A 26,307-nucleotide genomic window follows, 5' to 3' on the forward strand; every position below is an offset into this window, starting at 1 on the left:
CAGCATCTATGGAGGGAAATGAAAAGTCAACGTTTCAGGTCAAGACCCTTCATCAGGATTGGAACAAAAGAAGAGAGATAGATGGCTGTTCATTTCCCTCTAGAGATGCTGCCTGACCTGCTGAGTTCCTCCAGCATTTTGTGCATTGCTCCAGATTTCCAGGATCTGCTGTCTCTCGTGTCTAACACTTAAGTTCTTCCTGTCCTGAAAGTTACAGTATTAACGCATCAAACTATAGGCTACTAAATGTTCATTAAGCTGGTGGAAACTGTCCCTTTTATACTCTACATTTAAGATCAGTATCCATTACCTTTTCCCTTAAAGTTTATATTTTACACACTATATTCCATTCCCATCATCATCCTTAACATGAGGGAATTCTTTAGATGCTTTACAATACAACTTAAATGTCTGAGGAGTCCAAGCCTTTGTTAAGACTATTTTCATTTCCAACATGAACACTATTGACTTCATTGTTCCTCAGACCCCTCAGTGCGGGGTGCTTTATGCACAAAAGAAGTTGGAGTTATACCAACAGCAATCTAGGGAGTCATTATTAGATTATCTTTTTGTGGGAGCAAACTGTGTGCAGATTGACACCCATATTTCTTGTATTACAATAGCAACTACCCTAAGTGTACTTCATTGACTATTACACTCTTTTGGATCATCAGAGGCAGTGGAAGACACTGTATAAATGCAAGTCTGACTTTCTTTGTAGTCAGTCTGTGCTGACTACTTTGAACTGACTATTTATCCAGCTTAACTAGTGGCAAGATATCTGCTAATGGACAAACCAATTTGGAAGACAAGAAACAGCAGCATATACATTGAGAGTAAAAGGCTTGTACCTCAACACAGACTGAATAGTACAAGATACAGCCACATGTTCCTACTAAGTGAATTGATATTAGCCAGGATAGTGGCTGGGCTGATGAGATGAATCTCGGCTCGGATTACTCATTACAGGTATGAATATTAGAGAAGGATCTGATTCAACTGTGCTATCCACTGCAATCACAAGATTTAATGATGCTCCAAACTAGAGCTGTGTGTGAATACCAGTTAATTGGGTGAAAAAGTGTAGAATGCTGGGCTCTCAGTAAACTTTACTCTTCAGGCAGGAGGGTAACACAGACTGAAGACAATTCGTGAAAGAATTAGAAGGAGACAAACATTTTTAAAACAGCAAATAATGATGACCTGAGTGATTAGGAAAAATAGATACAATAACTTTCAAAATGCAACTGAATATTTCTCGACCAGTAAATATTTTCATATCCCTTTGGGGTGGGGGGGTTGATGGGAGGAGTAGAGAGACGGAGCCATCATACAGGGCAGGAGAGAAAGAACGCCATTGGATAGGGTAAGCCTTTGCAAAGCTCCTTCGTTGCTGAGGTAATGGCCTTCTTCCCTCACTGAATGATTCAGCAAGGAATCAATCCTTTCTCTCAAAGAGAGTCAGGGAGAAAGATTGGTAGTGATGAAGGGCTTCAATCAATTACCAAATTAATTTTACTCAATTTGAAAATGGGGCAACAATTCAGACCCAAATACAGCAGGAGCCAACATTAAGCTTTGCCTCAGCACAATATCAGATGGTGCATAACATCTGCTGAAAACCTAGCCAGCCCACACTGCACATAGCATTAGAGGCAAGATTTGCCATCTTAACTTAAACACATTCTGTAGTGGAGCAGTTGCCTTGTACCAACACCTTTAAAGCATTAAGGTAGCAAGCTAAGTTTTGTCACACCATTATTAAATAATTAAAGGGTTAACTCTGGAACTTATCAGCAGCGTATGTGCACACATCAGAAAATGGGCTCAGGGCTCAAAGGCAGACGTTTGCAATCTCAACCATGAATCTCCTGTTGAATGCAGGAGGATCAGGAAGACTATTAAATGATACTGAAGGAAGGTTATTTCTTGATAATCTGAATCTTGTATTCATGCATTGTGCTGGTGTGATGTTACTCCTAACAGATCGAATAAAATAGGTGCAAGTTCTATACTGACACAGATCATATTCAGTAAAAGGAAGGGGTGTTGCGACTGTATCTCATGCTTGCACTGCTTATTGTCAGTGACAATGAAGGTCTTTCTATTAGGCCACACACTTGTAATGATGTTCTAGTAAAACGTTAAGCTTAAAACCACTCCAATCAGTGCCTTTACAGTCAGTGATTTCTAAGTACGGATTTTAAGCACAAAACATTTCAGTTAGCACTTTATTCTTTAAGCCATTCTATTTCCCTTTCTTGCTGTTTCACAATCAAATAGAGTGGAGAGCTGGAGTGATTATTACCTTGAGCTCAGTCCCAGGTGCCTGCACAGCATCAGCCTTGGTTCACTCTTGCCACTATGTCGAAATGTGGTTTCAAGCCGCACTCTAGAATCTTCAACACATATCCCTGGTTAATACTTCACTGTAATACTGAATTTCAAAGCAAAGCAAGGAAGTTCTCCTTGGATTCCAGGTAAATACACATCTCAAAAACAACCCATCCAGTCATTTTTACATAGTGCTTGTAGATTGGTTGCCCCCAAATCAAATCAAAAACAATGTATTGGGTAAAAAGAAATTTGATTTGACAGAAAAAAATTGGCATTTTTTTTATATATAGTCTCTCTTACTGGGGTTCCCAAAGGGATGAAAGGGGAGTCAGAATTCCTCTTCTGAAGTTGTAGGTCTGGCCACTGGCTAATCTCGACTTCCTCACCCAAACATCATTACCAGGCCCAAGTCTGTCTGAGCACAATTCCCTAACATGTTTAAAAAAAAATTGTTGCTCACGTAAAAGTCTTCAATTGAATTGCATTTAAGCATTTAAACAGCTTCTGGCAATATGTTTACAATGTAGACTCAGCTTATTTTGTCGAATGCAGTATGGGGATAGCATCTGCTTTTAATAAATGCCAAGGAGGTTAGAACAAGCATTTCAAGTGTTTATACAGGGACATATACAACCAAATTTCCTCTCCATATTACTTTCCTCATTGGTGCCTCCACACTGATCTTCACCCTGGAGTTTTTCTACACTATACTGTGCAGGATGACGTCAGGTGATGTACAATCCTTTTTCTTGTGTGTGTGTCTGTCTGTCTTCAGGCCCTGTTTAAAAAAAGCTGGTGTATTCCAATACTATCTCCTCTCACAGCCAAACATGGTCATGCGGAGCACGGCAACAGCAAAACTAGGCATTCAGGACTGTTTCCCTGGAGACTAAGAGACTCAGTTTGAACAGAACCAACATTCAGTTTGCCTATTGGAGCCAAAGTGGTAGTGGAGAGTCAGAAGAGAGCATGAGAGAGCACGGCAGCAGGAGAGGAAGGTGAAGGTGGAGGGAAGGGAGATGAGATTGTTGGGGGGGGGGGGGGGGGGGGGGGGGTGGGGAAGCGCAAGAGAGGGTGAGAAGTGAGAGAGGGTGCCAGCAAGCAGGAAAGCAAGTGAGATGACAAATTCAAATGCAACTTTCAGGTTCTTTCTGGCAAAATACCCAGCCCCCCTCCATATTCTAAATCTCACATGGTCATCACGGTTCCTCTCTCAATAGGTGCTGCTTGACCTGTTAAATATTCCCACCACTCTCTGAGTTCCAACATTTGTCATGTTTTATTTTTAAAATGGTGTGTTTCCTATTTCCATATTCAATCTCTGATGTTCCATCTGCATGAAACAAGCAGCCTCAAATAAAGGCATTTCAAAAGATACACACCATTAACTGATGCCAACATCAGCAGTAAGCTGATGCTTCAAGGTTTTTAAGAGGAAGCCTGGTTAACCCATAATACTTGGTCAAAACCTAATGGAGGAGTTGTGCAAGAAAATGTCCTCTAATTTCATGGATATCACTTCAAAGGATGACTTCCTCATCTCTGCATAAACCTCAAAATAAAAGGAAAAATGATATTAAAACTACATGGAATTCCAAAGTCTATTAAAGTTAAAAAAAATATATTGGTTCTCCCCATTGGCAGATTTTAAGCTGTAATGATTGATTTTTTTGAAATTCTTTTTATGTGGATAGTAGTTTTTTTCCCCTTGTCTGGTTAAGATAAGGAGCTTCAGTCAACCACATATCAAGTGTGTAAACACAGAGCACAGCAGCAGATCCTCAGTTTGTTCTTAACAAAAGGAGCTTGGGTTTTGAAAACGAACAGGCACTTACCCAAAGAAAGGAAAAATTTCCATTTACATAGCATCTCATTATTTCCACAAAATATCTCAAAAGTGCTTCACAGGCAGTAAATTACTACTGTTGTAGAGTTAAATGCACCGCCAGTTTGTCCATAGCTCAGGCCCATCAATGGCAAGTAAGTGAATGATCAGATAATGTGTTCTGAAGTTCATTGTCGAGTGAGAAATGGTGGCTTCCAAAGTGGAAGAGCTCCCCTCTCTCCCAAGTTAGTCCCCCAGGAAACTTTTGCAGCATCTAAATGGGGAAATTGTTTTACGTTGTATCCAAAAACTTGCAGGCCAGAAGGCCATTCGGCTGAGGCAAACAACTCTATCCTTTATACACATTTGCCTGATTCCTCACCATGTCCTCTCATCACACCAGCAGATCCAATTTGCCTTTTGAAGCTACTTACATTTCCGGTAGCCCTCTAGTGATATAGCACAGATGTACTGATGCTCCTATTCCAGTTCGAAAACCACAGCTCCACAGGGCATTTACCCCTGGTGTTAGCTAAGTAAATAACCTTCAGGACACAGCAGGTGCAGAGAAATTTCTCTCCAAGGGCCAACTGCTTATGAATGCTTTGTGATCTGTCTTGTAAAACTGAAATAAACCCCAATGTTTAAACAAAATCTCAAACAACAGGGATGGATTCATTACTTTAATGGTAACATCAAAAGGCCAATAATGCAATTTTAAATAGATAAGAAAACATTTGAAATATCTTTACGAGTCCTTGACCTGCCTTCTTCATATCCTTTACTACTTTGTTAAATAATATACAACCTCTTACACAATGTTAATGACCTTTTTATTCATTCAATATTTTTACTTTGTCATCTCATTTCATGGAAAGAGCAACTATGAAACAATTAGCAGCAGAATGGAAGTGAAGAATGGGAAAAGGCGAATTAGCCAAAGGTTTTCTTTCTAGTTTCTGCCTCTGTCATTTTAGCAAGGGTCTCAGTAATTCAAAATTTTATGTCTCCACAGAATGGCCCAGCACATTATTCCAGGTATTAAACCAGTGCTAAAAGCTGTTCACATCAACTGATTAAAAGGCAAACCCCAAGACCTATGAGATTATTTTTATGCAATGAGTATATTTGCATCTCCAACAGTTAAAAAAATTAAGAACACTGACTGTAGATTTAGGATTAAAATTTACAAGAGGGAAAATTGTTTTTTTTACAGCACCTTTCATTACCCTGGCATAGCCAAATTCCATGATAGCCAATGAAATATTTAAGTAAGGTCAATGTTGTAATACAGGAAATGTAGATTTTGTTTTCACATAGCAAGCTCCTACCAACAGCAATATAAAATGAGGCTCTTTGCTTTTAGTGATGTTGATTTGAAGATAAACATTGATAATTTATTCAAAGCACAGCCCTGCATCTTTTTCCATTCAACTGACAGCAATTGGGGCCTCCAAGGTTTGGTCTGATAACATAGTGCCCTCTGCACAATTGTCAGCCTTGATTTTTAAGCTCATGTTGCTGAAATGGGAGCATGACATCTACACTTTGACACCAAAGCCATCATGTTTCCCAGCAAGCCAAGACTGAACCCCAATATAAATCCTAGATATACCTTGTTTTCAACTGTTGTAAAACTCAGGGAACATCATCAAGAATGCAAAGAAGAAAGATTGAATTGAAGAGATAAAGTGTTTATTGCAGAACCCATTGATGTATGAATTGTGAGCGTCATCCATTGATTAACCTGAAATGTGAAAATACATTTCACAGTCTGTTCTGAATTATGGTGTCATAGCTAGGAAATAAAAAAGTATGTAATAAATTTATTTTGGAACAATTAATGCTTTGAAGTGATTGCTTGTAAATTTCCCGAAATGCAGATTATGTAAAATAAAAATTTACAGTATTCCATTTACTAAGGAACCAACAGTAATTCATTTTATGAAACAGATGAAAGCTGGGGTAAAAGAAATGGGTTAGGCTCAGTCTGGTTGAACTTCCACGTTCATTGTTAGAACTAAAATAGCTGGTAACTAAAAATCACTGGTTGGTGTATTGTCGTGTATGACACCAATCATGGTCCGTCTTCACAGTTCTGTGGCCTCTGTCCTAGACATTACTCATCCCCAGGCCCTGCACGAGAAAAGAGTAGAGCATTTTCCCCAATGTGAACAGTGCAAACACACACTAACATGGCTATTCTTCGCACAGTCCTTTATGCAAAGTCACCGGTTGTGACATTTTCCTGAGTTTCCAGTCACTTTGCTTCTAAATTTAATTCACTGCGAGACATTCTGACTCCACAGTATGATTAACCACAACATTGTAATGGCACAGAAGGAGACCATTCATCCCATCGATTCTCTGTTGATTCCTTATACAGCAATCCCCTGTTCCATTCCCCACTCTTTCCCAATGCCTGAAAATCGCTTTCTCTCAACTGACTAATGAATTACCTTTTGAAAGCCCTGATCGATACCCTTTCCACTGCACCGTAAGGCAATGAGTTTCAGATCAAAACTACACTCTGCATGAAAAGATGTTTTTTTCTCACATCGTCCATGGCATCTGCTAACCACAGTTTTAAATCTGTGCCCCTCTGACCCCTTGAACCAACCGCTAATGAGAACAGCTTCCTTATTTAAATAGTCCTGGTTTGTTACATCTTTATCAAATCTCTTCCCAACCTCTTTGCTCCAAGGATTAGGATTATTAATATATTCATTATGGATATTAGTCCTGAAATGCCTATGTTTGCAGCTATAATTGTTTTTAAACTGTTTTTCACTATGCTTGAAGAGCAGCAGAAAGGGAAACAGAGCACTAGCTAGATTGGTCAAGACTGGACCAGCTTAAACAGACTGCTGATTAAACAGTACAAACACTGATGCAGATATATTACTGTCACAATTAGATATACTTTCAAACAATCAGAAAGCCATCGGGCCTGCGCACTGAATTTCTGGCCATGAGATCAAAGCTTGAGACTCCCTTTTTCTTCTCCTTTTCATTGTTTATTTCCTTTGGATTAGAGGAACCATTGGTTTGATCATTGGTCTGTGCAGAGTTAACTGACCACATCCATACAAGCTGTCGGGGACCTCCCAATTATCGCACAGCTTTACCCCACCAGGACATCACCCCAAGCGATTGGCTCCGAGACACAACAGTACAAGTTAGCGCATCAATACCCATACACAATCTCATATACCACCAAACCCAAAGAGTGACGCACAAACTTGTATACAACTAGACTCACTATTACCCAGTTACCTAGATCGAACAAAGGGTTGTAAATTTTATGTTTTTGTGCGCTACGATTTCAGAAATTGTCCTCCATGTATATGACACAGTAAATGGTCATTGTTCTTTGTGGCAAATGATTGGTAATGACATTTTCCTTTATTTCGCTTCTGGGAATGCTCAAGGCCATCAATTGGATACAATGCACAACTTACATCATTTTCTATTGTACACATTGAGTTTACCAAGGCTACGGCATCTTCTAAGATGGGTCAATCATCCTCACGGTGGCTCAAAGTTTCTCTTCACATGCTTGGTGATCATCCACCTGACCATCTTCCCTGAACCCCTCTCCAGAGCCCCACCATTCTTCAACCTGACTCCTGTGCATTAATCATTTCACCACATCCTCCTGCCCAGAATCTTTCCTCAGGTACCCCTTCCCATGCCTCCAACCCCCAATCTTCCTAGCATACTCTAGTCTCCCACTACTCACTCCCCAACTCCGAAAGTCTCACCACCATCTGTTGTAATTTTTCACCCCTCCTCCTCCTTACCCAACATGGTCCTCTCCTCACCTCATCCTGACCCTTCCCAGGATCACCTCTCCATCATCCCCACACACAAGAGCACGGGAACGTAGGAGCAGGAGTAGGCTGCTTGGCCCCTCAAGCCTGCCCTGTCTTTCAAGGTGATCATGGATGATCTGCCCCAGGCCTCAACTGTGCCTCTGTGCCAGATCTTCATGGTCCTCAAATCAGTGATCCTCCAAAAATGTATCTACCTCCACTTTAAATTCTTCTAATGAGCTAGCCTCCACAGTTCCCTGGGGCAGAGAATTCCAGAGGCTTGCCACCCTCTGCGAGAAAATTTCTACATACGTCAGTTTTAAATTATTGGTCCTTTATCTTGAAGCTACGTTCCCTCATTCGAGACTCTCCCACTAGTGAAAAGATCTTGACATCTACTCCATCATGCTCCTTCAGGACCTTGTATATTTTAATAACTTCAGCCCTCATTTGTCTAAACTCCAGTGATCTTCCCCAAACTCCATCTTCTCTATCTCAATCCCTTTTCAGTCTCCTCCCCCACTATGGAGGAGCTGGCAATGGAAAGGCCGACTGCGGTGTTTGTGCACAAGTTTGTATGCAAATCCTGGAACTGTGGTCCCAATGCACACCAGGCTTTGGACCTTGGAGTACTGGATGCTGCCTCTTAAACTAACCCAGCACAAGTCCCAGGTTCAAGGTTTCTTGTACACATGATCATCAATATTTTGAAGGATACGTTGAAGGACAATAATAAACCAATACCAAGGATTGTTTTTCCAAGATAGCATACACCAGGCCCATCTTGCAAAGTGCTACCTGTCAATGTGACAAGTTGCACCAGTCGCAAAAAAAAAGGACAAATCCAATCCAGCTAATTGCCATTCAAATCAGTCTACTGTCAATCATCAGTAAAATGATGGAAGGTGTTTTCAACATTGTTATCAAGTGGCACTTGCTCACCAATAACCTACTCACCAATGCCCAGTTTGGGTTTTGCCAGGACCTTTTGACTCCAGACATCATCACAGCCTTGGTCCAAACATAGACCAAAGAGCTGAATTCTCAAGGTGAGGTGATAGAGACTGTCCTTGACACCAGGGTGGCATTTAACTGAGTGTGGCATCAAGGAACCCATTGATGCCATTTTCATTACTTATTGACTTCATCAAAACTGAAGTCAATGAGCAACAAAAAACTGCTCTAATGGTTGGACTTGTATCTCGTACAATGGAAAATAGTTGTGGTTTTTGGTGGTCAATCCCAGAACATCACAACAGGAGCTCCCAAGTTCAGTGTCTGAGGCCCAACCATTTTCAGCTGCTTTATCAATACATGTACTTCCCTCACAAGGTCACAGATAGGGATTTTTGCCCAAGATAGCACAATGATCAATTCCATTTGCAACTCCTCAGCAAATGAAGTAGCCCATGCATGCATGCAACAAGACCTAAACAACATTCAGACATGGGTTGATAAGTGGCAAGCAATGATCATGCCACAAAAGTGCCAAGCAATGATTATTTCCAACAAGAGAGAACCTACCCCAGGTATTCAATGGCATTACTATTTCCCAGTGCTGCACCATCAACTCCTTTGGGGCCACTATTGACCAAAAAGTCAACCAGCCACATAAATGCAGTGACTACAAAAGCAGGTTAGAGACTAGGTATTGGGCATTAGAGATGCTATCACCTCCTGATACCACCTACAATGTACAGTGTGATGGAATACCTGTTTAGATGCGTGCAGCTTGAGCAACCCTTGAGATTTAGAGCAAATATCATGGAAACAGGCCCTTCAGCCCACTGCATCCATACTGACCACCAGGAACTCATCTACGTTAGATCCATTTTTCCCCCACTCGCACCCCCATTAACTCCACCCCCCACTGCCATATTCTCCTTCCACCTGCCTACATTAAGAGCAACTTAGTCAAATAACCAGCATGTCTTTGACATGAGAGAAAACCAGAGCACCCGAGGGAAACCCAAAAGGTTACAGGGAGAATGTGCACTTTTCACTAGTGGGAGAGTCTCGAATGAGGGAACGTAGTTTCAAGATAAAGCACTAATAATTTAAAACTGAGGTATGTAGAAACTTTGCATAGACAGTACCCAAATTTAGATTGAACCAAAATCTGCGGACCTTTGAGGCAGCAGCACTAACTGCTGCACTACCGTGCTGCCTAAGAATTCAACACCATCCAGAACAAAACAGTCTTGATTGGCACCCCATCAACCACCCCAACTATTAATTCCCTCCACCACTGGTGCACCACGGCTACAGTGTGTACCTTCTACAAAATGCATTGCAGTTACTCACCCAAGCTACTCCAACGACATGCCCCAATCCCACAACCTCTCCTAACAAGAGCGTCGAGGGCAGCAGCCACAAGGGACAACACCACATGCAAGTTCCCCAAGTCACACACCATCATGACTTAGAAATATATTAATGGCCCTTCATCATCCTTGGGTCTAAATCCTGCCTATCAGCCTTGTGGTCTATCTTCACCATAAGGCCTGCAACAGCTCAGGGCAACTGAACATCACCTTCTCAACAGCAGTTAGCAATGGGCAATTTAATGCTGGCCTTTTTCAGTAGCATCTGGATTCAAGAAAATGAATAAATAGATTATATGAGAAGGGCAAAGAGGGATACCCTGAGGAAATAACAACTGCCATTTATCAGGAAACTGCCCATTACAACTTTCTAAGGCAAATCTTCTTCAATTGCTATTCAGTGTTTTCTGTTGGAACATGCACAAATATTACTGTGAGCTCCAGGTGACAAGAGGTGTCAGATATGGTGCTTTCCTGGTCTAATATCTTACAGGCATTTACTTTCTCATCAAGAATGACTACAGGGTGAGATAGATTGACACCACATAGGTCACATCCCAATGGTTTAAGCAGGGGCAAATGATAATCCACGCTCCACAGCCAGGTATCCAACTTGGTGGAAACAGGAGCCCAATTACCTTGGAGCACAATTGAGAACCTGTAACTTGCTGAATTGCAGATTTTGCAGAAGTGGAAGGTTCACATCTTACGTTACAGGAATGCCTCCACAGATTCTGAAGCAGTCATTGAACAACGGATACAAAAATAAAGAAGCTATTTCCTTCACGCTTGTCTCACCGATGTGGGATTTGTTTTGCTTCCCAATGAAAGATGATAGCAGCCCAGATCGAAACATGGTCTTATGCTGTTGAGGAGGCATTTTGTTCGAGTCTAAATATAGGTTTTGTCAGTAAAAGGAAGATCATTTTTATCTCTGAGAGGTTGCACAGCAGGTTCTTGCCAATTAACTCCTTGCGGCCTGAAGGCTTTCGGCACCTGTCCCTTAACAGCGAGAGAAAGGGAGAGCCTGTTGCCCTTTCTCCAATTTTCAGCCTCGCACTCCCCCACCTCTTCCTGAAGGTGTTGACATACGCTGATGAAAGATGCACAGCCAGACTGTCCTTGACACCAGCCGTTATCTATCTTGGTTGGAAGTAATCCAGGAGAACACATCACATGATGCCCACTCACCCTACTCCATCTTCCATTTCTCCATCCCAAAGCTCATCTCACGTAACAAATACTTTAATAAAAACCTCTCGTTTTATTGCCCTCACAGCTGCTTCCTAGGGATTAACCTTTAATTTCAGGAATTTCCAAGACAATCACTGAACTTGTGACTCTATTGGCATTTATCGAAATCTTTTGTGTGTGGGGGCCTAATCACCTTGCTGAACGTGGAGATCACAGGCAACTCTGACTCAGTCCTCCCTAGTATTCAACATAACGGCACCTTCTAACTATTGGAAAGACAGATGTTGCCTTCTTCATCTGCACTGCAAGTGGGAAGTTTGCTGGGAGTAAATCAAGTACATTGAGGTTATATGCTCGATCAGCACTGATTTCAGTGAGAGCTTTGTGTAAGAAGTGTCACTGCCTCTGAAGCAGCAGAAACAAGCTCATTCCTCATGTACCACTGCAGTTGTGTTGGAAAATAATGGCCGCCATTCATAGAATGCCTAGCACTTTATTTTCGAGCCTCAATTCTTCCACACAGTTTACCAGTCCAGTTTCCAAGCCATGTGATCTTACTCTCCCTAGTGGAGATGGACTAAAAAAAAGGGGGCTACAAGGCAGTTTAGTACATGGACAGAAAAGGTTTAGATGGGCCAAGCACAAGCAAATGGGACTATCTTAGATGGGCATATTGGTCAGCATGGACCAGTTAGGCTGAAGGGTCTGTTTCCATGCTGTATGACTCAAAAGTCATCCATTTGGGTAACAATGACTGCATTTGATGCCCAGTTGTTGCAATTGAGAGATGCGTCATGAGGTGGAGGTCTCAGGTATGGGGTGAGACGGTTATGTGGCAAAACCTCCTGGATTACATCCAAGCAGAACTGGCAAGGCACAGTCATACTCTGGAGCACTGGTACAAAGCGGCTTCAAAAAGAAATAATTCCAGAATATGAACTGAACATCAGTGCTGTTGTCATCTCATCTGAAGAGAATGAGGTGGCATCTTGCCTGCCCTCCCACTACTAACAGAACTATAAATGCACAAAACATCACAAGTGGAACTACCTCCCTACTAAACTGGAGCCAAACTGGCCCTGAGCAAACAAAGCCTTTGCTCCACTGATTTGCAATTAACTATTTAAAATTTTAACAACAGATTTCAGTTTAAGTATGGATAGATATGAACAGTCCTTATTTCTGCAATTACTTACCCCATCATGTCACGTTTCCTTCCCAGAACTTTTTCATTGTTTTCCAGCACCGAATGCAAAAGAATGACATTCTCTGGTTGATGATTTGCTTTTTATTTGAATAAAACTCTCAGTGCCCCCTTCAGGATATTTCAAAAGTCAGCATGCAAAAGCAATGCTTCAACCAGTCACAGCCACTGCCTTTTTGGGGAAGGCTGGTTTAATGAATTCCTCATCCTTCCCACAAAGAAATTTCTTTCACAAATATTGATAATTGTTCCATCTGCTTTGACAGAGAAAATTATCATCAGAGAATGCTGCCACTCAAGCACTGACATTTCAGTGATATTTGCTTAAATGCCAAAAATTGATTTAACAGAGCATGAACAGGGAGAGGAAACACTCGGCTCCCATGAAGTCTGATCGGTAAGCTAATAGAGAGAAACATCATGCCAAGAACTGTCAGGGGAAGTGGATATTCCCCAACATATCTCAATTCTAAACTTCATCCCCTCACTTGATTGCAGTGGAAAATCTGCCTTTGCCCCAGATTTCTACTGAAGCAGATCACTCCTCATTAAATCTTATGAAAAATGAACACTGCTGCATTAAATTGCTTAGGAAAATGAATAACCAGCAAGTGCTACCTCTTGGCACCTTCTCCTGCCCCACCCCCACCCCATGCTCAATCTTTGGCTTAAAAAAAAATTGAGAAGGGCGTGTTATTTGCAGACTTGAAATACATGTTCCAAAAAGACAGTGGGTTCTCCAGAAAATGGAACTTTCCAGACTGAGGTAGACAGATTTATATTAGACTAGCTCATCATGGGACATGGAGGGGAAGTGGATTTGAGGTAGAGCAATACAACTCTGAATCATAAAACGTGGAAATGAAGCTAGTTGAAGAACAAATGGAAAATTAGAATGGAGATACAAGAGACCACAGACAATGGAATCTGGAGCGACAAGCAATCTGCAGGAGGAACGCAGCAGGTCAAGCAGTATTTGTGGGAGGAAAGGAATTGTCAACATTTTGGGTCGACAATTCCTACAGGGTTTCGACGCAAAATGTCGACATTTCCTTTCCTCCCATACATGCTGCTTGACCTGAGTTCCTCCAGCAGATTGTTAGTTGCTGGAAAATTATAAGTTCTCCAGTGTGTGACCATTGTCACCTTGGATTGACCATAGAAAACATACCAGCTCAGTGCCCAATGAAGGAGGAATCACAGTGATACATTCTGCTACGCCTGGTACAACTGGTTCAACTACCATTTGCAAAGTCAGGATGCTGTTCTTTTGCAATAGCCTTACAGAGGATGGAGCAGTCACAATGTAATTGAATGGCAAAGCAGCATCTAAGGGCAATTCCATCCCTGCAAAAATATTCCTGAATACTTGGCTCAGTGGAATTTGATGTTTGCAGATTCACCCACAATGATTCTGGGCCTGGACTACTGCTATTATGCATTGGAATCAGTATACAGTCTCTGGTAAATAAGCATCTGGTTTCGAGCTGATGCCAGCTTTTTCTTAATTATTGTTAGCTCTGCCTGTTGACTTTTCATAGAAGAAGAAATGTTTACCCTCTTACCATTTCCTATTTTTGTCAAAGTATCTCAGAAGCCGATGTCACACAACCCTTTAGTTTGGCAAAGTCAAGTCAAACATTAAATAAAGTCTATATACAGCGAACCAAAGAGACAGCTTGAAGTCAGGATAAGAGCTCAAATTCAGGACAACAGCCAAATGTTCCAATCTACTTCAACAAGTCAATAACACCAATTATATTGACAAAGTCATTGGCCTCATTAAGTTCACTTTGTAAGTGTACTGTCATTGTGAAGCTGACCCATACTGACCAGTGTGATCCCTGTTTTATGCCGTTGGCAGGACTGACTTGGGAAACAAATTAAGCATTACAATTTGCTTCAGAGGCCGTGTGTCATTATTTTTCACTTATGGGATCGGGCCATTGCTGAGAAGGCCAGCATTTGTTGCCCATCCGAAATTGCCCTTGAGAAGTCAGTGGGTAAGCCACCATTTCGACTTGCTGCAGTCCTTCTGCTGAAGGTACCCAATCCTATTAATCAAGAGAGTTCTAGGACAAAGAGCCAGTGGCAATGAAGGAACAGTGATACATTTGCAAAGTCAGGATGATGTGAAATGGAGAGGAACCTACAGGTGGTAGTGTACCCCTGTGTCTGCTGACCTTGACTTTTTTTTAAACTGGTAGATATCATGTGTAGAAGTGTCAGTAACTAAGGCTCCATTTGTAGGCATCAGATACTCAGAGAAATAGGGGGTATTTTTCTAAGGGATTGGTTTAATGGTATTTCCTTTCTTCTAAATAAAGCAAATATTCTCATCATAAATCTAATGGTCCAATATTGCATTATTGGCAACAAAACCTCAACAAGGTCACATTGTGAAGGGTCTCTCTTCTGACTCATCTTTAGTCCATAAGAAAATTCAGTTTACTGCCCAAGTTTAAATCAAAATTTTGAAAAATCACAGCAAAACAGTTTCTCAGAGAAACGATCATGTTTAAGAGAACAAAGGTAGCAAAATGTCTTTGCAAACAGACGTATTTACAAATAAATCAGGGTCGGCACCAACATGGTAAACAGCCATGGCATCATTCCATTCCAAATTGATCACTGCAAGCAAATGTTATTTGTTCAGAAACTCAGGAAAATTATGGGCTCTACTGACCTTTAACCACCTCTCTCCCACCAGGACTTGCAACCATCACCAGAACTGCTACCAGGTTTGAAAGGTGAAAGAACAAACATTATCCCCCAATGGTACAGGCAAGTTTAGAAGACAAACATTTGGAGAACCAAGAACACAGACTTTATCTTACTGTTACCTAATGCAGTGGGAGAACTCGATGAGCTACAGTTTCTGTGCTAGTGAACAGGGATAATTCGGAACAGTTTGAACCAATGCTTCCATGGTCATTTTGTCCCTAAAAGCTCCTGCAAAAATGATTCTGGCCAAGCTCCACAAAGATGTGAATTGTTCTCGACGTGTGGGATGTTTCGTAAACCTGACAATGAAGAACAATCAATTAAATGCATTCACCCCCACATATTGACTACAGACTTTTAGTCTTTTCCATGTGTATTTGGGAGTATTATACTTAATAAGCTACAAAAACAAAAAAAGGCCAACAACAACTTGAAGATACTCCCACACACTGATCCAGCTAGCAAGTAAAAGCAGTTATCCTGTGTCAAATGCATAATTCACACACATCAGCATTCTGCAGCAGGGACACTCAAAGCTCTACAAAGAACCTTGTTACACAATGGGATAGATAAAATTGGTTCTCAATGTCCAGCTGGATTGAATTAACCCCTTTTACCCCTGAGAATTCCAGAAAATCAAATTATTTTCCAATGGGAAAGGGATGGTCAGTTTTGGTTACACAAGTGAAAAAGGAATCAAATCTTTTGTACTGACATTACTCTGATGGTGCTTGCTAACTTAAACTCCCATCTCCAGATGCTAATTTAATTTGACACCAGAACCAAACAGATTTGACTCAAAACAAGTTTAAGCAGTCAGTACTCACCAAGTTCAATACAACACACAGCAGAAGCTCACCTGATACTAGGCGAAGCTACAGTAGGACAAAGCACAAAGGAAATGCCGGAGGGCTGGAATCTTGGCAATGCTGTTGTTGTAAATAAATCAGCATACCTGTACTATCAAACCTAGCCAAAGCACAACATTAAAGTTTACCAAACTCAGAGAAAGCACTTCACCAAATGTACCTTACAAAATCCAGCTGAAACACCAGTAAACTGATGGTGCAAAACCTGTACACTGCAGCATTAGCCTATCTTTTGAAAAGTTCCTTACAGTTCTCGTTAAACCTTTTTTGTATCCTTATGAAACATATCCGTGCATTTAAAACTGCAATACATCCCTTTCATTGGGAACATTTAGCAACTTGTATTTAGAATGCATTTTTGCTGCAGAAAAGACATTTCAAGCTGTAATCAAAGTAATGGATGTGAGCCAATGAAAGAAGTATGACAAGTAATGACCAAAAGCTTGTGCAAAGAAATTGGCTTAAGGGAGCATCTTAAAGGAGCAGTGAAGAATGTAGAGGCAGAAAGGTTTAGCTTGGAACTTTCACATTGTGACACAGGTAATGGCCAGCAATGGCAGGGTAGATTTGGGGATGCACAACTGGTCAAAGGGCAGGAGCGTGGAGATCTCAAAGGATATTAGGGCCGAGAATATAAAAGGGCAAGACCAGGAAGGAACAAGAACCGCAGTTAAAAGTTTTCCATCAGGGATTAATTGCTGTTGGAGATTTGGGATGCAAATCTAAACTTTGCATTTTCTGCCTTTTTGTTTATTCTCTTTCTATCCAATCTATTAGCTCTCCTGGTTTCTATACCTGATCTAACATTGAATTCATCTACACTAATTCATACTTCCTTCACAGTCCTTGAGCTGTTTGTTTCCCAACCTTTCAATCTGTTTGGTTAAGAGGTTCACATTGTTTGTCCTGTCTAATTCATTCTCTACGTGCTCTGCTTCAATATGATCAAATTGCATTTTTAACTACAAGCCACACAGAAACATCTGAAACCTGCACATACCTGGACAAGTTTAACTACAGCAGAAGCCATGAACCACCATGTGACAGTAAAGTCTGGCCCATTCACTTTTAGTAAGAAGCAACTGTTTTGCAGTTCCAGTGTGCGTCCAGGTAGTGAATTAAATATCTATTCTGCCAATTTGTGCTCAGGTTTGGAGTTCAAACTCTGTATCTAATTGACAGCCAATTGACTACTTAATTGTGTGAGACATCACACTAATCATGATACTGTCTTCCTTGCTTGACTCAAGTCAGTGGTCTAGCACTTACAATACAGAAAAAATGCACTTCATATAGGGGCAATAGAAGAAAATGGGTACAAACCAAAGAAAGTTCTACGGAATGCACAAATAAGATTAGGCAAAGAACTAGGTTTTAAGGTGCGTCTTAAAATGTATCTGGTTTTACTGGAGTTCAGGGATTCGAAGATGAGCTAACCAGCATCGCAACCAAAAAAAGGTAGCAAAATAGTTAATGACTATATTCATGAAGAAAAAAATGATTCACTAAATGGTAATGAAAAGATTAGAGTAGCCTGTCTAAAAAGATAATTCTCAAAAAATCCAAAACTTCTAATGCAATCAGATGCATTAATTAGGACACAAATTGTTTTCTTCATGTGCAGAACTTACTCCAATAAAACAAATGCAATTTTTTTATTGATTGGCCTTTTATTAAAGTTACATAATCTGATTGGTTGATAGACAGTTCAGTTCCCTTTGAGTTTTGACATTTTCAGATCTTAATTTAAATATCAAAGTAGTTTTGTTCCTGTTCTTAAAGGGATCAGCTACCAAACTTCTACTGTACAGTTAGAAATGAGGAATCTGTAACCAATTTAATCTGAATGTTAAATGAAGCACTCTCCCCTCCCCACCACCATCCCCCAAAAATCCCACTGCTCTCAGTGTCTGTAAAACATGTATTCAAACCCAAGTCTAAGGCATGGGCATCATTTTGGTTGACACTACAGTGCAGCACTTCCTCAACACTACACTGTCAGTGATACAGTTCCTTAGATAAAATGTAAAATCATGTGTCAATATAGGGGAATGTAACAATTTTTAAGGAAGAACAATACAACACCCTGGCTAATGGTTTCCCTCTTGACTTTTTGATTTAAAAAAATGGGGACCATTCTTATCTACAACAGTAGTCACAACACTTGGAAGTAATCCACTGTATGTAAAGCATAATGGAACAATTGCAAGGTATGGGAGAATAAGTTAGTTTTAAAAATCCAAGCTATTCTTTCTTCTACCATCTTGATGCCTTTGAAATCCTATATAGTGAAAATAAAGCAAACTGCAGATGTTGGGAATCAGAAATAGAAACAAAAACTGCTGTAGATACTCAGCAGATCAGGCAGCATCCATGGAGAGAGAAACAGATTTAACGATTCAGGCTGATGACCTTTTGCCAGAACTGGAAAGATGAGAAAATGTGTGGTTTAAGAAAGTGGGGGGGGGGGAAGGTCATCAGAAGTATTTCTCTCTCTCCATAGATGCTGTCTGATTTGTTGAGTATTTCCAGCATTTTGTGTTTCACCCAACACAATGAACGCTGTCCTCAATGGGAAAACACTATCTATCAGTGCTTCCTGCAAGCCTGCCAGGGGTGGGGGTGGGGTAGAGTTGAGTCAAGGAATCTGAGTGTTTCTTTTCCACCCCGTCCTCTTTCCCTCTCCATCAACTTGAACTCCCCACCCTCCCAAGTTGATAAAAGGTTGCTGTCTTTTGCAAAGATTGAAGCTAGTCAATGAATGGGATTAAGCAAGGAACAAGATAGTTAAGGATTTCAGTGAATTTAAAGTCTCCACACTATATGAAACCAAAATAAAATAATAACAGCAGATTTTTATATCTGCTTTTCATTTCTTGAAGTTTCTGGACACAACAAGAGAAACAATGGACTCTGCACTCTTAAGCTTTACCACTGGTGAAAGGAAAGGCTGGAATCAATTAAGCCACTCGGCTATCAAATTATGCACTAATCAGCCCGCACTCCATCCTGATACTGAATATATTGATTCATTGAAGTCACTAAAGCAGATCAGTCATTCCAATGTTTTCGATCTCATAGTTCACAGAGATTAAGAACTCTGTTTCTATCTAAAAGCTGCAAAGTATTCACCATGGAGTCACAGATGCTATTCCCTGTATGGATCTTTATAGTTTTTCCTAATTTCTGCCCATACAACATACCTGTTCATCTTGTGTTTACTTGAATATCAGCACAAATGCATTGAAATCAAAGCAGCACAAGACCTCACCCCAGACCAGGGTTAACACCTAAACCAATGCAAGAGACTTGGAGAAATCTCCATTAAGACAACTGCATCAAACAGATAGCTTCTGCTGGCAGAGGGGAACATCCAGGGAGATGTGTAGCATACCAGCCACTACAACTTAAAAACACACACGAATGAGAAAGACTTCCGTGATTCAGTTGACAGGAACACTGACGAGACAATAGCTACTGTGAAGGAAGTATTTCTAGGGGAGAACTGCAAAGGTAGATAGTTAATAGTAGTTGGGAAAGGACTACCCACTTGCTTCCCAAACATTGAGGCTCTTTCATTCCTAGCCCTACCCGATCCTATTTTTACCCCCGGACGATTCCGCACTGAATTAGCCAGTGCTCAGTCGGGATGTTACCTCTGTCCCATTCCAGAGGGGGCAATCACCCCGTCCTCTTATTCCAGATGTCATCCAGTAGCCGCTATCGTGAAGTGGGAGGGCTGCGTGGGATAGTCAGGATAAGGAGAGGGCTGGGCTCTGTTATTGGACCCCGCAGCCCCCGCTCTCTCCTGTGTCCCTACACGTTGCCGTTCCTCGGAGTCCAGGGCAATTGCAAACCACTTCATGAGAGGCGGCTGCTGCTGACGGCCGGAAAACAGGGCTTAAAACAACAAGAAGTGAACGCTTCGCACCCTCCACCATTAGAAAGAGGACTAACGATCGCAACCGAGATACCGGACTGACAAAGAGCCAAGCAGCCGGTGAAAGCTGAATGTAAAACACCGCTGTCAGAAAACGAAAACCGAACCTTGCCCCAATGCACCTGTACAACGCTACGTAGCAAACCCAGAGCCGGCAAAAAGGCACTCCCCAACCATTCCCCTGCCTTTCCTGAAGTGAGCTGATTTTTCTCTACCTCCTCCCCACCCCGTGTTTAATAGATGCCAATCACGGCACGCTTTACCAATGATTGAAAGCATTTTTCATTTTACAATAGATTATCCATTAGCCGCTGCCAATGGTTAGGGTAAAGGAACCATTTAAATAACACGAGTAAAACATTGCTACTGTGCTGGTCAGAGGCAGCGCACAGTCGATTGAAAAAGCTTTTGCAAAACCAAATATTTACAAGTTCCTCTAATCCTGCAATGAAGTGCAGTGGGAGAAATTATGTAACAGTTTTAATCCCAGTTTTTTTTGCTAAAGAAACTCCCTTTTGAGATATCTTTCGGGATCCTTTACAAACAAGTCTGTTTCGTTTAAAGGCGGAACAGGCGAAAGGTTAGTCAAAAGACAGTTATGCTGGAATAAATGCTTCTCCAGTACAGTGGAAATGTGCAAAGAAATTCACGATCAATAATACTGCAAAAGAATAGATACATCTAATTATTATTAACCGCCAAGTAGATATCAGAAGAGGCTTTTGTTACCTTGTTTTCAGAGTCAAACGGCTTCTGCATGCACCGGGGGTGAGCACTCGCCCGAATTACCTTGTTAGCTGAGGCTTTAATACTCTGAAGGAATCGGTTGGCAAACAGGCAGAGCGCTTCACTAATCACCCATCCGTGGGGTCGTCTCGGCTCATGTTCTTAACTAGTTGTCTCTATACCTGCCCTGGCTTTGCACTCAAGTCCAAATGCTACTCCTTCGCAGATGTAACCGGGAAAGGGCTAGAGGAAGACAGTCCTGGAAGTCTGCCTGCACCCACAGCAGCTGAATACAGTTGAAAGCCACCTGGTTCTGTTGTGCCTTTTGCAGTGTGTAGATCCAAGGAGGCTGGGGCAGAGGCAGCGGCCGAGAAAGTGATTTGTCCCTGCAGCGTGTGTGTGGATATGCAGTCTCTCTCTTCCCCCTTCAGTGTCTGTGAAACACACTGCACGGATTTGGGGCTGAGCTCCCACCTCATACCTCTGTGTGATACCAGGAGCGCACACAGTGCCCTCATCTCACAGCTACTACAGCACCAGCCTCCAGCGTGTGGCAAAACCAGAACTAGAGTTTACACAGAAACTGGATTGGACTCTGTTTTCTTTCCCTACGCAGCTGTATTTTTTTTATCCTCACCTTCCAGCGCATAGCAGATAATCCTTCACCGATATAATCATACATAAAATGTTCTTTTCACTCCTAACAACAATCTTGGTAATAAAGCACATTTTAAAATCAATTGTAGGGATCAGAAATCTATTAATGGTAATTTTTCAGATTCCTCTTTGATAGAATTTGTTGCTAATGGCTTACCAGGAGGCATAGTTTTACATAAGAATATTTTGAAATAAAATTTGGCAAAAATGAGTAAATTCAGAGAGTTCTATAAAAAAATTCTCAACAGTAAGTAATGGAGAAATCTCTTCCTTTGTTCCACTCTCTTTGTCGAAGGGTTTGATTGTTACTTGACTAAACTGACATCATTCATGTCTCTCACCCCACTGGCTTTTCTTCACAAGTTTGGAGTATTGTTCATGGATGAGGTGAAATTCTTTCTCAATCAGTATCCACACGTGTTCTTTCAGATTTGATTCACTATCAAGTGAACAACACCAGTTTCCTTTACCCTGCATAATGCATAGCCAAGTTGAGGGAAGATATAGTTACCTCAGTAACCACCCAAGTTCAACTCAAATGAACTCAACATCGATTATAAATCAGGCCCCCGCCTTCAATGCTGACTTGTCATGGATACTCTGTTTTATCAAAGTGACAACTCTCTGCAGAAGTCCAGGGCCATAAAGTGAGAATCATTTCAGTTACGTTCTTGCTTACTGGGGAACTGAGGTCAAGCCCAACTGCGTCTGATGCCTGTGCTCAGATCAGCCAGTCAAGGATTAGACTTGGGACTTCCTGCCCTGTAATATATTGCACTGCACCATACTGTACTGACCCGTTGCTATTCAGTAAACTAGGAAATGATGTTCTTCACGATTTCTTTATTCTGTCTTGCTCCTGCCACCTATAGACCCTACAATGGGGATGGACATAGTTGGGGCTTTGATGAGGGTGGGGGAGAGGAGGAATGAGGAGCAGATTGTATTCAGCAATGAGGATAAACTGGGACAGTGACTGACTCTGGGACTGGGATGGAGTCAAGGCAGTGTGGGTGTCTGATGAATGAGTTGGTAACAAACATGAAGACTGGGATAGACTGGGGTAGGAATAGACTGGGTGGTATGGTTTATCACTAGAAAGGAGAGCAGCCTTGATGTAAGGATGGATCTTTGGGTGGAGATGGACAGACACAGGATTGGGGATGGACACTGGGGTAATGGATACTTAGTTCCCATTTTTCTGGTGCCAAGCTGGCTAAATTATCAACGGTTAAATCACACAAAAAGCGAGCTGGACACTTAAGTTACAAATGGAAATATCGAGCAACCATATCTGCATAAATCTTGACCTGTCATTGCCACTAATTAGTTCAATGGAGAAGCAAAGCAGTATAATTGAGGAAAGTTTGGACCAACCACTGACGAGCCGGTGGAGGAAGTCCCACATCAGAAATAGCTTATCAGAAATGGTGCCACAGGCAACATGTATTCAACAAGGGGGACTGGCGTCATAGTGAGGCACACAGTATTGAACTGAACCAACTCCCTCAGGGGCGTCATTAATGTGCTCCATTAGACTGTCCCAATTTCAGCAGCTGCATTTATTTTTGCAGTTAATAAATTCAAATACTCTGTACAATTAAATCAGCATAAGTTCTTGAACCTTCTCATTGTAAATATTGAGCATTTGTAAATTCATGTGTATAACTTTGTCCGTTCCCAATTAGTTTTTACTTTGAAGCAGCATGCTAATTAAAAGAGTTAGCCAATGAGCTCAGTTAATTGCTCAAGTGAGTGAAGCAAGGGACTAGGAGGCGACAGCTCACAGTGGGAGTGAAGATATTTGAGGCCTTTTATTTGAGAGGCCTACCCTGGGCTGTCTCTTCCTTAACTCAAAATTCCAATGGACCAAGTCACATCCTATCCACTCCCACCTTCCTGATCTAGGCTCGGTGCTCAAATGTGCATTCCTGACATCAAACTTAAACCATTCTCCTAATTCCCTACAGAGCAATGAATTAAGATCTGTCATGGTGATCCGCTACTCAGCTCTTACTCACCAGGAAACCAGCAGGTGTCAAACACTGTGCACTGTGACATAACAAACCCCTGACTCCCCCACACATCACTGAATGTCACTGTGTGCTTATGGTCTGAGAGTCACACCCTCCCCCCCCCCCCCCCCCCCCCCCCCTTCCCATTAATGTTTGGAAGGTGAATTCAGAACCTTAGCAACAACTGCACTGGAAGAAATGCAAAAGCACTGGACTGCACACAAGCAGTTGCTCAAGTTTTCTAGCAAAGAAGAGTTGCAGTCAGCCAGCAATGTGGAAATGATCTGTGCATTCAGGAAAATACCATTGACCATTAGTTACTTGTATAGCAAGTACAGTTGGTGCCCTTTTACCACAGATGCAGGTGAAGTATGCTTCAACTTCTACCATGTTAATACCACCACATCAATGCTCTTCCATTCTTGAAATCCCAGTTCCAACAGCAGCAGCAATAAATGGCTAAAAACCTGAAAAGTTAACCTTGTTTCTCCCTCTCTCCACATACTGTCTGAGCTGCTGAATATTTCTTGCAACAGCCACATTTTTGAGGAAGGAATTGCTGATCCAGGAGCAAAGTGAACTTGTTGCTGGTGGCTGCTGACTTTGTTATTGAACCTGAGTCAATCAGATCAAACTCCAAAACTCCCAAGTGCCACCCCAGTGATCTCCACAGCTCTTGAGATCATGGGAACTTTGTATCTACTGGCAATTTCATTACCATTCAAATGGTATGTTTGCACAATGCAATTCTGCCTAGCTCCCCATGTGCTCGGTCAGATTGAAGTCTCTGCACATAATGCTTCATTTTCATCATACAGCCATGGCCACAAATTATAAAAGGAAAATAAATTCTAACATTGCATAAGGAACAAGGTGAAGTACAAATATTGCACACAGAATTTCTAATCTAAGAATGTAATGTCTTTCACTTGCATAATTGTTAAAATTTCAGCTGTCTTTACTAGACTCCTGGGGCTGCAATGTGCTGGATAACCCAGAGCTTGCATTGTTTGCAAGACAGTAATTTAATCAAACTCTGATGACGTCAGAAAATAATCAAGAAATTTATTTTGGTCCAAAAGAAACATTCATTTCCCACCACCCTTCCCCACCCTGCCCCCATGTTCTTCTTCCCTATTGTCTTGAAAGCATGGGCACTTTCTGGAATATGTTTTCATGACTACAGACAGCCCCTCCGCCCAAGTGCCCATTCTTTGTGTGATGATTGACGTGGTAGTTTCATAGTTGCAGCTAGGTCAATTGCTAACGTATTTTTTACATGGAGAAACAGGAAGGAGCTGTCACTGTGCAAATGCTCATGTCAGCAGCTCCCAGACAAAGAACGTGATCACATCAATAAACTTGGCTGCAATAGGACTGGCATGCTGTGCTGAGTTGGGCGCCACTCCTGCACTCAGTTGCTCTTTGTGGGTAGGCCTACTCAGAACAAGCTCCTTTCCTCCATGTTCTCCATGTGGTGACTTGTGTCTCATTCTTTGGCCAGGTATAACATGCAGCTGTTATCTGATAGGTAACCATTTCTTTAACTTGCACGGCTTGTTTCTTCCTTTAGTCAAAGATTTATACAGTTCAGAGAAAAGGCCTTTTGGCCCACTGTGTCTGCACTGAATTACGCTTAATTCTACACAAATTCCAATTTATCCTCCCCACATTCTCTTCGTGGGACAAAACTGCAGCATTTGGAGGAAACCCATGCAGTCACAGGGAGAACATGCAAACTCTACAGATATAGCATTGGAGGTCAGGATTTAACCCAGGTCACTGGATCTGCGAGGCAGAAGCTCTACTAGTTACACCATTGTGCCGCCCTAAACTTTATTGTTACTGGTCTTTGAATCTGTCGCCTTGAAGAACCCTCAACTCTGTTTTCTCTCTGGCTGAAATTCATCCCACTGTTTATTACTCCAGTTCCATCATTCCCAGGAGCTCTAGGCTGTCGATGACCTTACACTCAGTTTTTTGCCATTAATTATGTCTTTTGGAGCTCACATTTTGTATCATCAAATCCAAACCATGATGATGCCTTACACTATAAGTTGGAGCCCTTCAAAAGCCTGAAAGCACATACCACCAGGCTCAAGGACAGCTTCTATCGCGCTGTTATAAGACTATTGAATGGTCCCCTAGTACGATAAGATGGACTCTTGACCTCACAATCTACCTCATTGTGGCCTTGCACCTTATTGTCTACCTAAACTGCACTTTCTTTGTAGCTGTTACACTTTATTCTGCATTCTGTTATTGTTTTCCCTTGTACTACCTCGATGCACTGTTGCAATGAAATGATCTGTATGAATGGCATACGAAACAAAATGGTTCACTGTACCTCAGTACATGTGACAGTAATGAACTAATTTACCAACTTAATGCTTGAAAGAGTTGTAGAAGCAGAAAGCTCATTCCATGTAAATAGAAATAGGATTTATATCTGAAGAGGAGCGACCTGTGTGGTTACAGACCGTGCTGGAATGTGGGGCTAGGTTCCTCTTTGATGATGGGCTGAATGGCCTCCAGTGTCATGAATTTTCTATGAGCATATAAAAGCTCTGCCAAGAGTTAAATAACTTGACTGTTAAAAACAAGACAGACATTGTAATGTTTTCTTGACCATCGCACCTCCTGTGAATGGATTGTTCTTTTGCTATTCTTTGTGCCT

At 41.5% G+C, this 26,307-nt stretch overlaps 1 protein-coding gene across 6 annotated transcripts in view; it reads right to left on the reverse strand.

The window, feature by feature from the left end:
- Nucleotides 1–21,440, reverse strand: part of sema6bb (sema domain, transmembrane domain (TM), and cytoplasmic domain, (semaphorin) 6Bb) — a 426,944-nt gene extending 405,504 nt beyond the window's left edge. For 4 of the 6 annotated variants that reach the window (XM_052037844.1, XM_052037847.1, XM_052037843.1 and 1 more), the window contains exon 1: nucleotides 20,962–21,440. The gene's annotated coding sequence lies outside the window, so the exon portion shown is untranslated. The remainder of the gene's footprint in view (nucleotides 1–20,961) is intronic. The other 2 variants (XM_052037846.1, XM_052037845.1) reach the window with 1 other exon arrangement.
- Between the last annotated feature and the right edge of the window lie 4,867 nt (nucleotides 21,441–26,307).

This window comes from Pristis pectinata, chromosome 24 (assembly GCF_009764475.1).
Source record: "Pristis pectinata isolate sPriPec2 chromosome 24, sPriPec2.1.pri, whole genome shotgun sequence".
Classification (NCBI taxonomy): Eukaryota; Metazoa; Chordata; class Chondrichthyes; order Rhinopristiformes; family Pristidae; genus Pristis; species Pristis pectinata.